At 46.5% G+C, this 13,973-nt stretch overlaps 6 non-coding genes across 6 annotated transcripts; all 6 read right to left on the bottom strand.

Annotated features, from left to right (window-relative positions):
- Positions 1-57: 57 nt before the first annotated feature.
- On the bottom strand, positions 58-176 carry LOC147082993 (5S ribosomal RNA). The gene has a single exon (XR_015076167.1). It is a non-coding gene; the product is annotated as a 5S ribosomal RNA (ribosomal RNA).
- Positions 177-2,585: 2,409 nt separating this feature from the next.
- On the bottom strand, positions 2,586-2,704 carry LOC147082992 (5S ribosomal RNA). Its single transcript, XR_015076061.1, has one exon. It is a non-coding gene; the product is annotated as a 5S ribosomal RNA (ribosomal RNA).
- A 2,418-nt stretch (positions 2,705-5,122) lies between these two features.
- Positions 5,123-5,241, bottom strand: LOC147082991 (5S ribosomal RNA). Its single transcript, XR_015076139.1, has one exon. It is a non-coding gene; the product is annotated as a 5S ribosomal RNA (ribosomal RNA).
- A 2,427-nt stretch (positions 5,242-7,668) lies between these two features.
- LOC147082990 (5S ribosomal RNA) lies at positions 7,669-7,787 on the bottom strand. The gene has a single exon (XR_015076166.1). It is a non-coding gene; the product is annotated as a 5S ribosomal RNA (ribosomal RNA).
- Positions 7,788-10,196: 2,409 nt separating this feature from the next.
- Positions 10,197-10,315, bottom strand: LOC147082989 (5S ribosomal RNA). The gene has a single exon (XR_015076171.1). It is a non-coding gene; the product is annotated as a 5S ribosomal RNA (ribosomal RNA).
- A 2,426-nt stretch (positions 10,316-12,741) lies between these two features.
- LOC147082988 (5S ribosomal RNA) lies at positions 12,742-12,860 on the bottom strand. The gene has a single exon (XR_015076096.1). It is a non-coding gene; the product is annotated as a 5S ribosomal RNA (ribosomal RNA).
- Positions 12,861-13,973: the final 1,113 nt, after the last annotated feature.

Below are 13,973 nucleotides of genomic sequence, written 5' to 3'. Positions count from 1 at the left end.
AGAGCAGTGTGTGCGCGTGTGTGTGCAAAACGTTGAGCAGCCTGTGGCGGCAGCAAAAGCCTACTGCACCCGGTATTCCCAGGCAGTCTCCCATCTAAGTACTAACCAGGCCTGACTCTGCTTAGCTTCCGAGATCAGACGAGATCGGGCGCATTCAGACTAGTATGGCCGTAGGCATATGCTAGCTGGCTTTCTCTTTACTTAAAGCTGTCGCCCATTTTTTTCTCTTCTACGCATTCATACAAGTATTCAACACTCAATTTACATTTACAAATTTTACTCCTCCCGCAACCCCCCACCCCCCCTCCACCTCTTCTTGCTGCTCTGCCTCCCACACAAACAAACTACAAGCCCAACCCTTCATTGCCTTCTATTCAAATATTACATCAAATAAACATGCTCAAACACCAAGTCTTAAGGGCTGTAGCATCTTTCAAACTGGACAAATACCCAGGCCCGCATCAAATCTATCCCACACTCTTAAGAGAAGTAAGACACCAAATAGCACAGGCTCTCACCATCATTTTACAATCCTCTCTGGCTACAGGTGTGGTGCCCGACCACTGGAGGACTGCTAACGTGCTACCGTTCTTTCAAAAGGGAGAGAGGGATAGACCGCATAATTACAGGCCAGTCAGCCTAACCTCGGTGGTGGGAAAATTATTGGAAAAAGTTCTGAGGGACAGGAGAAATCTTCATTTAGAAAGACACGGATTAATCAGGGACAGTCAGCATGGATTTCTTAACGGAAGGTCGTGTCTGACTAACGCAATTCAATTTTTCGAGGAGGTAACAAGGAGGGTCGATGAGGGTAGTGCCTTTGATGTAGTCTATATGGATTTTAGCAAGGCTTTTGATAAGGTCCCGCATGCCAGATTGGTCACGAAAGTAAAAGCCCATGGGATCCAAGGCAAAGTGGCAAGTTGGATCCAAAATTGGCTCAGAGGCAGGAAACAAAGGGTAATGGTCGAAGGGTGTTTTTGTGACCGGAAGGCTGTTTCCAGTGGGGTTCCGCAGGGCTCACAGAATCACAGAAACCCCACAGTGCAGATAGAGGCCATTTCGGCCCATCGAGCCTGCACCGACTCAGTACTGGGCCCTTTGCTTTTTCTGGTATATATCAATGATTTGGATTTGAATGTAGGAAGTATGATTAAGAAGTTTGCAGATGATACAAAAATTGGCCGTGTGGTTAATAATGAAACAGAATGCTGTAGACTGCAGGAAGATATCAATGGACTCGTCTAGTGGGCAGAACAGTGGCAAATGGAATTCAGTTGGAATACACAATAAATGGTAGGACACTGAGAAATGCAGAGGATCAGCGGGACCTTGGAGTGCATGTCCACAGATCCCTGAAGGTAGCAGGACAGGTAGATAAAGTGGTTAAGCAGGCATACGGGATACTTGCCTTTATTAGCCGAGGCGTAGAATATAAGAGCGGGGAGGTTATGCTTCAACTGTATAAAACACTAGTTAGGCCGCAGCTAGAGTGCCGCGTGCAGTTCTGGTCACCACATTACAAGAAGGATGCGATTGCACTAGAGAAGGTGCAGAGGAGATTTCCGAGGATGTTGCCTGGGCTGGGGAATTTTAGTTATGAGGAAAGATTGGATAGGCTGGGGTTGTTTTCTTTGGAACACAGGAGGCTGAGGCGAGACCTAATTGAGGTGTGTAAAATTATGAGGGGCCGAGATAGAGTGGATAGGAAGGACCTATTTCCCTTAGCAGAAGGGTCAATAATAGATTTCAAGTAATTGGTAGGAGGTTTACAGGGAATTTGAGGAGACATTTTTTCACCCAGTGAATGGTGGGGGTCTGGAATGCACTGCCTGAAAGGGTGGTAGAGGCAGAAACCCTCATCACGTTTAAAAAGTACTTGGATATGCACTTGAACTGCCGTAACCTACAAGGCTACGGACCAAGTGCTGTAAAGATTTGGGTGGATTGCTCTTTGTCGGCTGGCACGGACAAGATGGGCCGAATGGCCTCCTTCTGTGCTGTAAATTTCTATGATTCTGCCTGATCATGTGACATCTGCCCACACGACTTCTACAAATGTTATTACATTGTAGCCAGGATTGTTTAGTTTCCAATTCCGCCCATTTTGAAGCCAGGTCTCCGTTATGGCTACTATTGCATAACCCCATGTGGCAACTTGCGCCTGCAACTCGTCAATCTTATTTGTAACACTCCTCGCATTAACACACATGCATTTCAACAGCATGCTAGTTGGCTTTGCTTTTTTCCTGAATTTAACTGCTGCTCTTTCTACATTCTTCTTTGTTCTGTTGCTGTTTGTCCCTCCGAGTTTTCTATGCACCTTGTCTCTCCTCTCTGCTGCTGTGTCCTGGTGGCCCTCCGCCAGTGTGTGTATTTTGGCTATCTTATTTTCTTCTTCTGCTTATTTCGGCCCTGTGTCTGGAGCCCCTTGCATTTGTGTAGCAGCAGGAGAATGTGCAGCGAAGAAATGGTCAAAGGAAAGCGAGAGAGAGAGAGAGAGCAGCAAAAAGGATGTTGATTGATTAAGAGCAGTGTGTGCGCGTGTGTGTGCAAAACGTTGAGCAGCCTGTGGCGGCAGCAAAAGCCTACTGCACCTGGTATTCCCAGGCAGTCTCCCATCCAAGTACTAACCAGGCCTGACTCTGCTTAGCTTCCGAGATCAGACGAGATCGGGCGCATTCAGACTAGTATGGCCGTAGGCATATGCTAGCTGGCTTTCTCTTTACTTAAAGCTGTCGCCCATTTTTTTCTCTTCTACGCATTCATACAAGTATTCAACACTCAATTTACATTTACAAATTTTACTCCTCCCGCAACCCCCCACCCCCCCTCCACCTCTTCTTGCTGCTCTGCCTCCCACACAAACAAACTACAAGCCCAACCCTTCATTGCCTTCTATTCAAATATTACATCAAATAAACATGCTCAAACACCAAGTCTTAAGGGCTGTAGCATCTTTCAAACTGGACAAATACCCAGGCCCGCATCAAATCTATCCCACACTCTTAAGAGAAGTAAGACACCAAATAGCACAGGCTCTCACCATCATTTTACAATCCTCTCTGGCTACAGGTGTGGTGCCCGACCACTGGAGGACTGCTAACGTGCTACCACTCTTTCAAAAGGGAGAGAGGGATAGACCGCATAATTACAGGCCAGTCAGCCTAACCTCGGTGGTGGGAAAATTATTGGAAAAAGTTCTGAGGGACAGGAGAAATCTTCATTTAGAAAGACACGGATTAATCAGGGACAGTCAGCATGGATTTCTTAACGGAAGGTCGTGTCTGACTAACGCAATTCAATTTTTCGAGGAGGTAACAAGGAGGGTCGATGAGGGTAGTGCCTTTGATGTAGTCTATATGGATTTTAGCAAGGCTTTTGATAAGGTCCCGCATGCCAGATTGGTCACGAAAGTAAAAGCCCATGGGATCCAAGGCAAAGTGGCAAGTTGGATCCAAAATTGGCTCAGAGGCAGGAAACAAAGGGTAATGGTCGGAAGGGTGTTTTTGTGACCGGAAGGCTGTTTCCAGTGGGGTTCCGCAGGGCTCACAGAATCACAGAAACCCCACAGTGCAGATAGAGGCCATTTCGGCCCATCGAGCCTGCACCGACTCAGTACTGGGCCCTTTGCTTTTTCTGGTATATATCAATGATTTGGATTTGAATGTAGGAAGTATGATTAAGAAGTTTGCAGATGATACAAAAATTGGCCGTGTGGTTAATAATGAAACAGAATGCTGTAGACTGCAGGAAGATATCAATGGACTCGTCTAGTGGGCAGAACAGTGGCAAATGGAATTCAGTTGGAATACACAATAAATGGTAGGACACTGAGAAATGCAGAGGATCAGCGGGACCTTGGAGTGCATGTCCACAGATCCCTGAAGGTAGCAGGACAGGTAGATAAAGTGGTTAAGCAGGCATACGGGATACTTGCCTTTATTAGCCGAGGCGTAGAATATAAGAGCGGGGAGGTTATGCTTCAACTGTATAAAACACTAGTTAGGCCGCAGCTAGAGTGCCGCGTGCAGTTCTGGTCACCACATTACAAGAAGGATGCGATTGCACTAGAGAAGGTGCAGAGGAGATTTCCGAGGATGTTGCCTGGGCTGGGGAATTTTAGTTATGAGGAAAGATTGGATAGGCTGGGGTTGTTTTCTTTGGAACACAGGAGGCTGAGGCGAGACCTAATTGAGGTGTGTAAAATTATGAGGGGCCGAGATAGAGTGGATAGGAAGGACCTATTTCCCTTAGCAGAAGGGTCAATAATAGATTTCAAGTAATTGGTAGGAGGTTTACAGGGAATTTGAGGAGACATTTTTTCACCCAGTGAATGGTGGGGGTCTGGAATGCACTGCCTGAAAGGGTGGTAGAGGCAGAAACCCTCATCACGTTTAAAAAGTACTTGGATATGCACTTGAACTGCCGTAACCTACAAGGCTACGGACCAAGTGCTGTAAAGTGGGATTTGGGTGGATTGCTCTTTGTCGGCTGGCACGGACAAGATGGGCCGAATGGCCTCCTTCTGTGCTGTAAATTTCTACGATTCTGCCTGATCATGTGACATCTGCCCACACGACTTCTACAAATGTTATTACATTGTAGCCAGGATTGTTTAGTTTCCAATTCCGCCCATTTTGAAGCCAGGTCTCCGTTATAGCTACTATTGCATAACCCCATGTGGCAACTTGCGCCTGCAACTCGTCAATCTTATTTGTAACGCTCCTCGCATTAACACACATGCATTTCAACAGCATGCTAGTTGGCTTTGCTTTTTTCCTGAATTTAACTGCTGCTCTTTCGACATTCTTCTTTGTTCTGTTGCTGTTTGTCCCTCCGAGTTTTCTATGCACCTTGTCTCTCCTCTCTGCTGCTGTGTCCTGGTGGCCCTCCGCCAGTGTGTGTATTTTGGCTATCTTATTTTCTTCTTCTGCTTATTTCGGCCCTGTGTCTGGAGCCCCTTGCATTTGTGTAGCAGCAGGAGAATGTGCAGCGAAGAAATGGTCAAAGGAAAGCAAGAGAGAGAGAGAGAGAGAGCAGCAAAAAGGATGTTGATTGATTAAGAGCAGTGTGTGCGCGTGTGTGTGCAAAACGTTGAGCAGCCTGTGGCGGCAGCAAAAGCCTACTGCACCCGGTATTCCCAGGCAGTCTCCCATCCAAGTACTAACCAGGCCTGACTCTGCTTAGCTTCCGAGATCAGACGAGATCGGGCGCATTCAGACTAGTATGGCCGTAGGCATATGCTAGCTGGCTTTCTCTTTACTTAAAGCTGTCGCCCATTTTTTTCTCTTCTACGCATTCATACAAGTATTCAACACTCAATTTACATTTACAAATTTTACTCCTCCCGCAACCCCCCACCCCCCCTCCACCTCTTCTTGCTGCTCTGCCTCCCACACAAACAAACTACAAGCCCAACCCTTCATTGCCTTCTATTCAAATATTACATCAAATAAACATGCTCAAACACCAAGTCTTAAGGGCTGTAGCATCTTTCAAACTGGACAAATACCCAGGCCCGCATCAAATCTATCCCACACTCTTAAGAGATGTAAGACACCAAATAGCACAGGCTCTCACCATCATTTTACAATCCTCTCTGGCTACAGGTGTGGTGCCCGACCACTGGAGGACTGCTAACGTGCTACCGTTCTTTCAAAAGGGAGAGAGGGATAGACCGCATAATTACAGGCCAGTCAGCCTAACCTCGGTGGTGGGAAAATTATTGGAAAAAGTTCTGAGGGACAGGAGAAATCTTCATTTAGAAAGACACGGATTAATCAGGGACAGTCAGCATGGATTTCTTAAGGGAAGGTCGTGTCTGACTAACGCAATTCAATTTTTCGAGGAGGTAACAAGGAGGGTCGATGAGGGTAGTGCCTTTGATGTAGTCTATATGGATTTTAGCAAGGCTTTTGATAAGGTCCCGCATGCCAGATTGGTCACGAAAGTAAAAGCCCATGGGATCCAAGGCAAAGTGGCAAGTTGGATCCAAAATTGGCTCAGAGGCAGGAAACAAAGGGTAATGGTCGAAGGGTGTTTTTGTGACCGGAAGGCTGTTTCCAGTGGGGTTCCGCAGGGCTCACAGAATCACAGAAACCCCACAGTGCAGATAGAGGCCATTTCGGCCCATCGAGCCTGCACCGACTCAGTACTGGGCCCTTTGCTTTTTCTGGTATATATCAATGATTTGGATTTGAATGTAGGAAGTATGATTAAGAAGTTTGCAGATGATACAAAAATTGGCCGTGTGGTTAATAATGAAACAGAATGCTGTAGACTGCAGGAAGATATCAATGGACTCGTCTAGTGGGCAGAACAGTGGCAAATGGAATTCAGTTGGAATACACAATAAATGGTAGGACACTGAGAAATGCAGAGGATCAGCGGGACCTTGGAGTGCATGTCCACAGATCCCTGAAGGTAGCAGGACAGGTAGATAAAGTGGTTAAGCAGGCATACGGGATACTTGCCTTTATTAGCCGAGGCGTAGAATATAAGAGCGGGGAGGTTATGCTTCAACTGTATAAAACACTAGTTAGGCCGCAGCTAGAGTGCCGCGTGCAGTTCTGGTCACCACATTACAAGAAGGATGCGATTGCACTAGAGAAGGTGCAGAGGAGATTTCCGAGGATGTTGCCTGGGCTGGGGAATTTTAGTTATGAGGAAAGATTGGATAGGCTGGGGTTGTTTTCTTTGGAACACAGGAGGCTGAGGCGAGACCTAATTGAGGTGTGTAAAATTATGAGGGGCCGAGATAGAGTGGATAGGAAGGACCTATTTCCCTTAGCAGAAGGGTCAATAATAGATTTCAAGTAATTGGTAGGAGGTTTACAGGGAATTTGAGGAGACATTTTTTCACCCAGTGAATGGTGGGGGTCTGGAATGCACTGCCTGAAAGGGTGGTAGAGGCAGAAACCCTCATCACGTTTAAAAAGTACTTGGATATGCACTTGAACTGCCGTAACCTACAAGGCTACGGACCAAGTGCTGTAAAGTGGGATTTGGGTGGATTGCTCTTTGTCGGCTGGCACGGACAAGATGGGCCGAATGGCCTCCTTCTGTGCTGTAAATTTCTATGATTCTGCCTGATCATGTGACATCTGCCCACACGACTTCTACAAATGTTATTACATTGTAGCCAGGATTGTTTAGTTTCCAATTCCGCCCATTTTGAAGCCAGGTCTCCGTTATGGCTACTATTGCATAACCCCATGTGGCAACTTGCGCCTGCAACTCGTCAATCTTATTTGTAACGCTCCTCGCATTAACACACATGCATTTCAACAGCATGCTAGTTGGCTTTGCTTTTTTCCTGAATTTAACTGCTGCTCTTTCTACATTCTTCTTTGTTCTGTTGCTGTTTGTCCCTCCGAGTTTTCTATGCACCTTGTCTCTCCTCTCTGCTGCTGTGTCCTGGTGGCCCTCCGCCAGTGTGTGTATTTTGGCTATCTTATTTTCTTCTTCTGCTTATTTCGGCCCTGTGTCTGGAGCCCCTTGCATTTGTGTAGCAGCAGGAGAATGTGCAGCGAAGAAATGGTCAAAGGAAAGCGAGAGAGAGAGAGAGAGAGAGAGAGAGAGAGCAGCAAAAAGGATGTTGATTGATTAAGAGCAGTGTGTGCGCGTGTGTGTGCAAAACGTTGAGCAGCCTGTGGCGGCAGCAAAAGCCTACTGCACCCGGTATTCCCAGGCAGTCTCCCATCTAAGTACTAACCAGGCCTGACTCTGCTTAGCTTCCGAGATCAGACGAGATCGGGCGCATTCAGACTAGTATGGCCGTAGGCATATGCTAGCTGGCTTTCTCTTTACTTAAAGCTGTCGCCCATTTTTTTCTCTTCTACGCATTCATACAAGTATTCAACACTCAATTTACATTTACAAATTTTACTCCTCCCGCAACCCCCCACCCCCCCTCCACCTCTTCTTGCTGCTCTGCCTCCCACACAAACAAACTACAAGCCCAACCCTTCATTGCCTTCTATTCAAATATTACATCAAATAAACATGCTCAAACACCAAGTCTTAAGGGCTGTAGCATCTTTCAAACTGGACAAATACCCAGGCCCGCATCAAATCTATCCCACACTCTTAAGAGAAGTAAGACACCAAATAGCACAGGCTCTCACCATCATTTTACAATCCTCTCTGGCTACAGGTGTGGTGCCCGACCACTGGAGGACTGCTAACGTGCTACCGTTCTTTCAAAAGGGAGAGAGGGATAGACCGCATAATTACAGGCCAGTCAGCCTAACCTCGGTGGTGGGAAAATTATTGGAAAAAGTTCTGAGGGACAGGAGAAATCTTCATTTAGAAAGACACGGATTAATCAGGGACAGTCAGCATGGATTTCTTAACGGAAGGTCGTGTCTGACTAACGCAATTCAATTTTTCGAGGAGGTAACAAGGAGGGTCGATGAGGGTAGTGCCTTTGATGTAGTCTATATGGATTTTAGCAAGGCTTTTGATAAGGTCCCGCATGCCAGATTGGTCACGAAAGTAAAAGCCCATGGGATCCAAGGCAAAGTGGCAAGTTGGATCCAAAATTGGCTCAGAGGCAGGAAACAAAGGGTAATGGTCGAAGGGTGTTTTTGTGACCGGAAGGCTGTTTCCAGTGGGGTTCCGCAGGGCTCACAGAATCACAGAAACCCCACAGTGCAGATAGAGGCCATTTCGGCCCATCGAGCCTGCACCGACTCAGTACTGGGCCCTTTGCTTTTTCTGGTATATATCAATGATTTGGATTTGAATGTAGGAAGTATGATTAAGAAGTTTGCAGATGATACAAAAATTGGCCGTGTGGTTAATAATGAAACAGAATGCTGTAGACTGCAGGAAGATATCAATGGACTCGTCTAGTGGGCAGAACAGTGGCAAATGGAATTCAGTTGGAATACACAATAAATGGTAGGACACTGAGAAATGCAGAGGATCAGCGGGACCTTGGAGTGCATGTCCACAGATCCCTGAAGGTAGCAGGACAGGTAGATAAAGTGGTTAAGCAGGCATACGGGATACTTGCCTTTATTAGCCGAGGCGTAGAATATAAGAGCGGGGAGGTTATGCTTCAACTGTATAAAACACTAGTTAGGCCGCAGCTAGAGTGCCGCGTGCAGTTCTGGTCACCACATTACAAGAAGGATGCGATTGCACTAGAGAAGGTGCAGAGGAGATTTCCGAGGATGTTGCCTGGGCTGGGGAATTTTAGTTATGAGGAAAGATTGGATAGGCTGGGGTTGTTTTCTTTGGAACACAGGAGGCTGAGGCGAGACCTAATTGAGGTGTGTAAAATTATGAGGGGCCGAGATAGAGTGGATAGGAAGGACCTATTTCCCTTAGCAGAAGGGTCAATAATAGATTTCAAGTAATTGGTAGGAGGTTTACAGGGAATTTGAGGAGACATTTTTTCACCCAGTGAATGGTGGGGGTCTGGAATGCACTGCCTGAAAGGGTGGTAGAGGCAGAAACCCTCATCACGTTTAAAAAGTACTTGGATATGCACTTGAACTGCCGTAACCTACAAGGCTACGGACCAAGTGCTGTAAAGATTTGGGTGGATTGCTCTTTGTCGGCTGGCACGGACAAGATGGGCCGAATGGCCTCCTTCTGTGCTGTAAATTTCTATGATTCTGCCTGATCATGTGACATCTGCCCACACGACTTCTACAAATGTTATTACATTGTAGCCAGGATTGTTTAGTTTCCAATTCCGCCCATTTTGAAGCCAGGTCTCCGTTATGGCTACTATTGCATAACCCCATGTGGCAACTTGCGCCTGCAACTCGTCAATCTTATTTGTAACACTCCTCGCATTAACACACATGCATTTCAACAGCATGCTAGTTGGCTTTGCTTTTTTCCTGAATTTAACTGCTGCTCTTTCTACATTCTTCTTTGTTCTGTTGCTGTTTGTCCCTCCGAGTTTTCTATGCACCTTGTCTCTCCTCTCTGCTGCTGTGTCCTGGTGGCCCTCCGCCAGTGTGTGTATTTTGGCTATCTTATTTTCTTCTTCTGCTTATTTTGGCCCTGTGTCTGGAGCCCCTTGCATTTGTGTAGCAGCAGGAGAATGTGCAGCGAAGAAATGGTCAAAGGAAAGCGAGAGAGAGAGAGAGAGCAGCAAAAAGGATGTTGATTGATTAAGAGCAGTGTGTGCGCGTGTGTGTGCAAAACGTTGAGCAGCCTGTGGCGGCAGCAAAAGCCTACTGCACCTGGTATTCCCAGGCAGTCTCCCATCCAAGTACTAACCAGGCCTGACACTGCTTAGCTTCCGAGATCAGACGAGATCGGGCGCATTCAGACTAGTATGGCCGTAGGCATATGCTAGCTGGCTTTCTCTTTACTTAAAGCTGTCGCCCATTTTTTTCTCTTCTACGCATTCATACAAGTATTCAACACTCAATTTACATTTACAAATTTTACTCCTCCCGCAACCCCCCACCCCCCCTCCACCTCTTCTTGCTGCTCTGCCTCCCACACAAACAAACTACAAGCCCAACCCTTCATTGCCTTCTATTCAAATATTACATCAAATAAACATGCTCAAACACCAAGTCTTAAGGGCTGTAGCATCTTTCAAACTGGACAAATACCCAGGCCCGCATCAAATCTATCCCACACTCTTAAGAGAAGTAAGACACCAAATAGCACAGGCTCTCACCATCATTTTACAATCCTCTCTGGCTACAGGTGTGGTGCCCGACCACTGGAGGACTGCTAACGTGCTACCGCTCTTTCAAAAGGGAGAGAGGGATAGACCGCATAATTACAGGCCAGTCAGCCTAACCTCGGTGGTGGGAAAATTATTGGAAAAAGTTCTGAGGGACAGGAGAAATCTTCATTTAGAAAGACACGGATTAATCAGGGACAGTCAGCATGGATTTCTTAACGGAAGGTCGTGTCTGACTAACGCAATTCAATTTTTCGAGGAGGTAACAAGGAGGGTCGATGAGGGTAGTGCCTTTGATGTAGTCTATATGGATTTTAGCAAGGCTTTTGATAAGGTCCCGCATGCCAGATTGGTCACGAAAGTAAAAGCCCATGGGATCCAAGGCAAAGTGGCAAGTTGGATCCAAAATTGGCTCAGAGGCAGGAAACAAAGGGTAATGGTCGGAAGGGTGTTTTTGTGACCGGAAGGCTGTTTCCAGTGGGGTTCCGCAGGGCTCACAGAATCACAGAAACCCCACAGTGCAGATAGAGGCCATTTCGGCCCATCGAGCCTGCACCGACTCAGTACTGGGCCCTTTGCTTTTTCTGGTATATATCAATGATTTGGATTTGAATGTAGGAAGTATGATTAAGAAGTTTGCAGATGATACAAAAATTGGCCGTGTGGTTAATAATGAAACAGAATGCTGTAGACTGCAGGAAGATATCAATGGACTCGTCTAGTGGGCAGAACAGTGGCAAATGGAATTCAGTTGGAATACACAATAAATGGTAGGACACTGAGAAATGCAGAGGATCAGCGGGACCTTGGAGTGCATGTCCACAGATCCCTGAAGGTAGCAGGACAGGTAGATAAAGTGGTTAAGCAGGCATACGGGATACTTGCCTTTATTAGCCGAGGCGTAGAATATAAGAGCGGGGAGGTTATGCTTCAACTGTATAAAACACTAGTTAGGCCGCAGCTAGAGTGCCGCGTGCAGTTCTGGTCACCACATTACAAGAAGGATGCGATTGCACTAGAGAAGGTGCAGAGGAGATTTCCGAGGATGTTGCCTGGGCTGGGGAATTTTAGTTATGAGGAAAGATTGGATAGGCTGGGGTTGTTTTCTTTGGAACACAGGAGGCTGAGGCGAGACCTAATTGAGGTGTGTAAAATTATGAGGGGCCGAGATAGAGTGGATAGGAAGGACCTATTTCCCTTAGCAGAAGGGTCAATAATAGATTTCAAGTAATTGGTAGGAGGTTTACAGGGAATTTGAGGAGACATTTTTTCACCCAGTGAATGGTGGGGGTCTGGAATGCACTGCCTGAAAGGGTGGTAGAGGCAGAAACCCTCATCACGTTTAAAAAGTACTTGGATATGCACTTGAACTGCCGTAACCTACAAGGCTACGGACCAAGTGCTGTAAAGTGGGATTTGGGTGGATTGCTCTTTGTCGGCTGGCACGGACAAGATGGGCCGAATGGCCTCCTTCTGTGCTGTAAATTTCTATGATTCTGCCTGATCATGTGACATCTGCCCACACGACTTCTACAAATGTTATTACATTGTAGCCAGGATTGTTTAGTTTCCAATTCCGCCCATTTTGAAGCCAGGTCTCCGTTATGGCTACTATTGCATAACCCCATGTGGCAACTTGCGCCTGCAACTCGTCAATCTTATTTGTAACACTCCTCGTTTTAACACACATGCATTTCAACAGCATGCTAGTTGGCTTTGCTTTTTTCCTGAATTTAACTGCTGCTCTTTCTACATTCCTCTTTGTTCTGTTGCTGTTTGTCCCTCCGAGTTTTCTATGCACCTTGTCTCTCCTCTCTGCTGCTGTGTCCTGGTGGCCCTCCGCCAGTGTGTGTATTTTGGCTATCTTATTTTCTTCTTCTGCTTATTTCGGCCCTGTGTCTGGAGCCCCTTGCATTTGTGTAGCAGCAGGAGAATGTGCAGCGAAGAAATGGTCAAAGGAAAGCGAGAGAGAGAGAGAGAGAGAGAGAGAGAGCAGCAAAAAGGATGTTGATTGATTAAGAGCAGTGTGTGCGCGTGTGTGTGCAAAACGTTGAGCAGCCTGTGGCGGCAGCAAAAGCCTACTGCACCTGGTATTCCCAAGCAGTCTCCCATCCAAGTACTAACCAGGCCTGACTCTGCTTAGCTTCCGAGATCAGACGAGATCGGGCGCATTCAGACTAGTATGGCCGTAGGCATATGCTAGCTGGCTTTCTCTTTACTTAAAGCTGTCGCCCATTTTTTTCTCTTCTACGCATTCATACAAGTATTCAACACTCAATTTACATTTACAAATTTTACTCCTCCCGCAACCCCCCACCCCCCCTCCACCTCTTCTTGCTGCTCTGCCTCCCACACAAACAAACTACAAGCCCAACCCTTCATTGCCTTCTATTCAAATATTACATCAAATAAACATGCTCAAACACCAAGTCTTAAGGGCTGTAGCATCTTTCAAACTGGACAAATACCCAGGCCCGCATCAAATCTATCCCACACTCTTAAGAGAAGTAAGACACCAAATAGCACAGGCTCTCACCATCATTTTACAATCCTCTCTGGCTACAGGTGTGGTGCCCGACCACTGGAGGACTGCTAACGTGCTACCGCTCTTTCAAAAGGGAGAGAGGGATAGACCGCATAATTACAGCCCAGTCAGCCTAACCTCGGTGGTGGGAAAATTATTGGAAAAAGTTCTGAGGGACAGGAGAAATCTTCATTTAGAAAGACACGGATTAATCAGGGACAGTCAGCATGGATTTCTTAACGGAAGGTCGTGTCTGACTAACGCAATTCAATTTTTCGAGGAGGTAACAAGGAGGGTCGATGAGGGTAGTGCCTTTGATGTAGTCTATATGGATTTTAGCAAGGCTTTTGATAAGGTCCCGCATGCCAGATTGGTCACGAAAGTAAAAGCCCATGGGATCCAAGGCAAAGTGGCAAGTTGGATCCAAAATTGGCTCAGAGGCAGGAAACAAAGGGTAATGGTCGGAAGGGTGTTTTTGTGACCGGAAGGCTGTTTCCAGTGGGGTTCCGCAGGGCTCACAGAATCACAGAAACCCCACAGTGCAGATAGAGGCCATTTCGGCCCATCGAGCCTGCACCGACTCAGTACTGGGCCCTTTGCTTTTTCTGGTATATATCAATGATTTGGATTTGAATGTAGGAAGTATGATTAAGAAGTTTGCAGATGATACAAAAATTGGCCGTGTGGTTAATAATGAAACAGAATGCTGTAGACTGCAGGAAGATATCAATGGACTCGTCTAGTGGGCAGAACAGTGGCAAATGGAATTCAGTTGGAATACAC

This window comes from Somniosus microcephalus, unplaced genomic scaffold (assembly GCF_052327205.1).
Source record: "Somniosus microcephalus isolate GS21.2 unplaced genomic scaffold, FLI_Smic_1.0 scaffold110, whole genome shotgun sequence".
Lineage (NCBI taxonomy): Eukaryota > Metazoa > Chordata > Chondrichthyes > Squaliformes > Somniosidae > Somniosus > Somniosus microcephalus.
The sequence above is the reverse complement of the archived record's forward strand: the minus strand, read 5'-3'. Positions and strand labels throughout refer to the sequence as shown.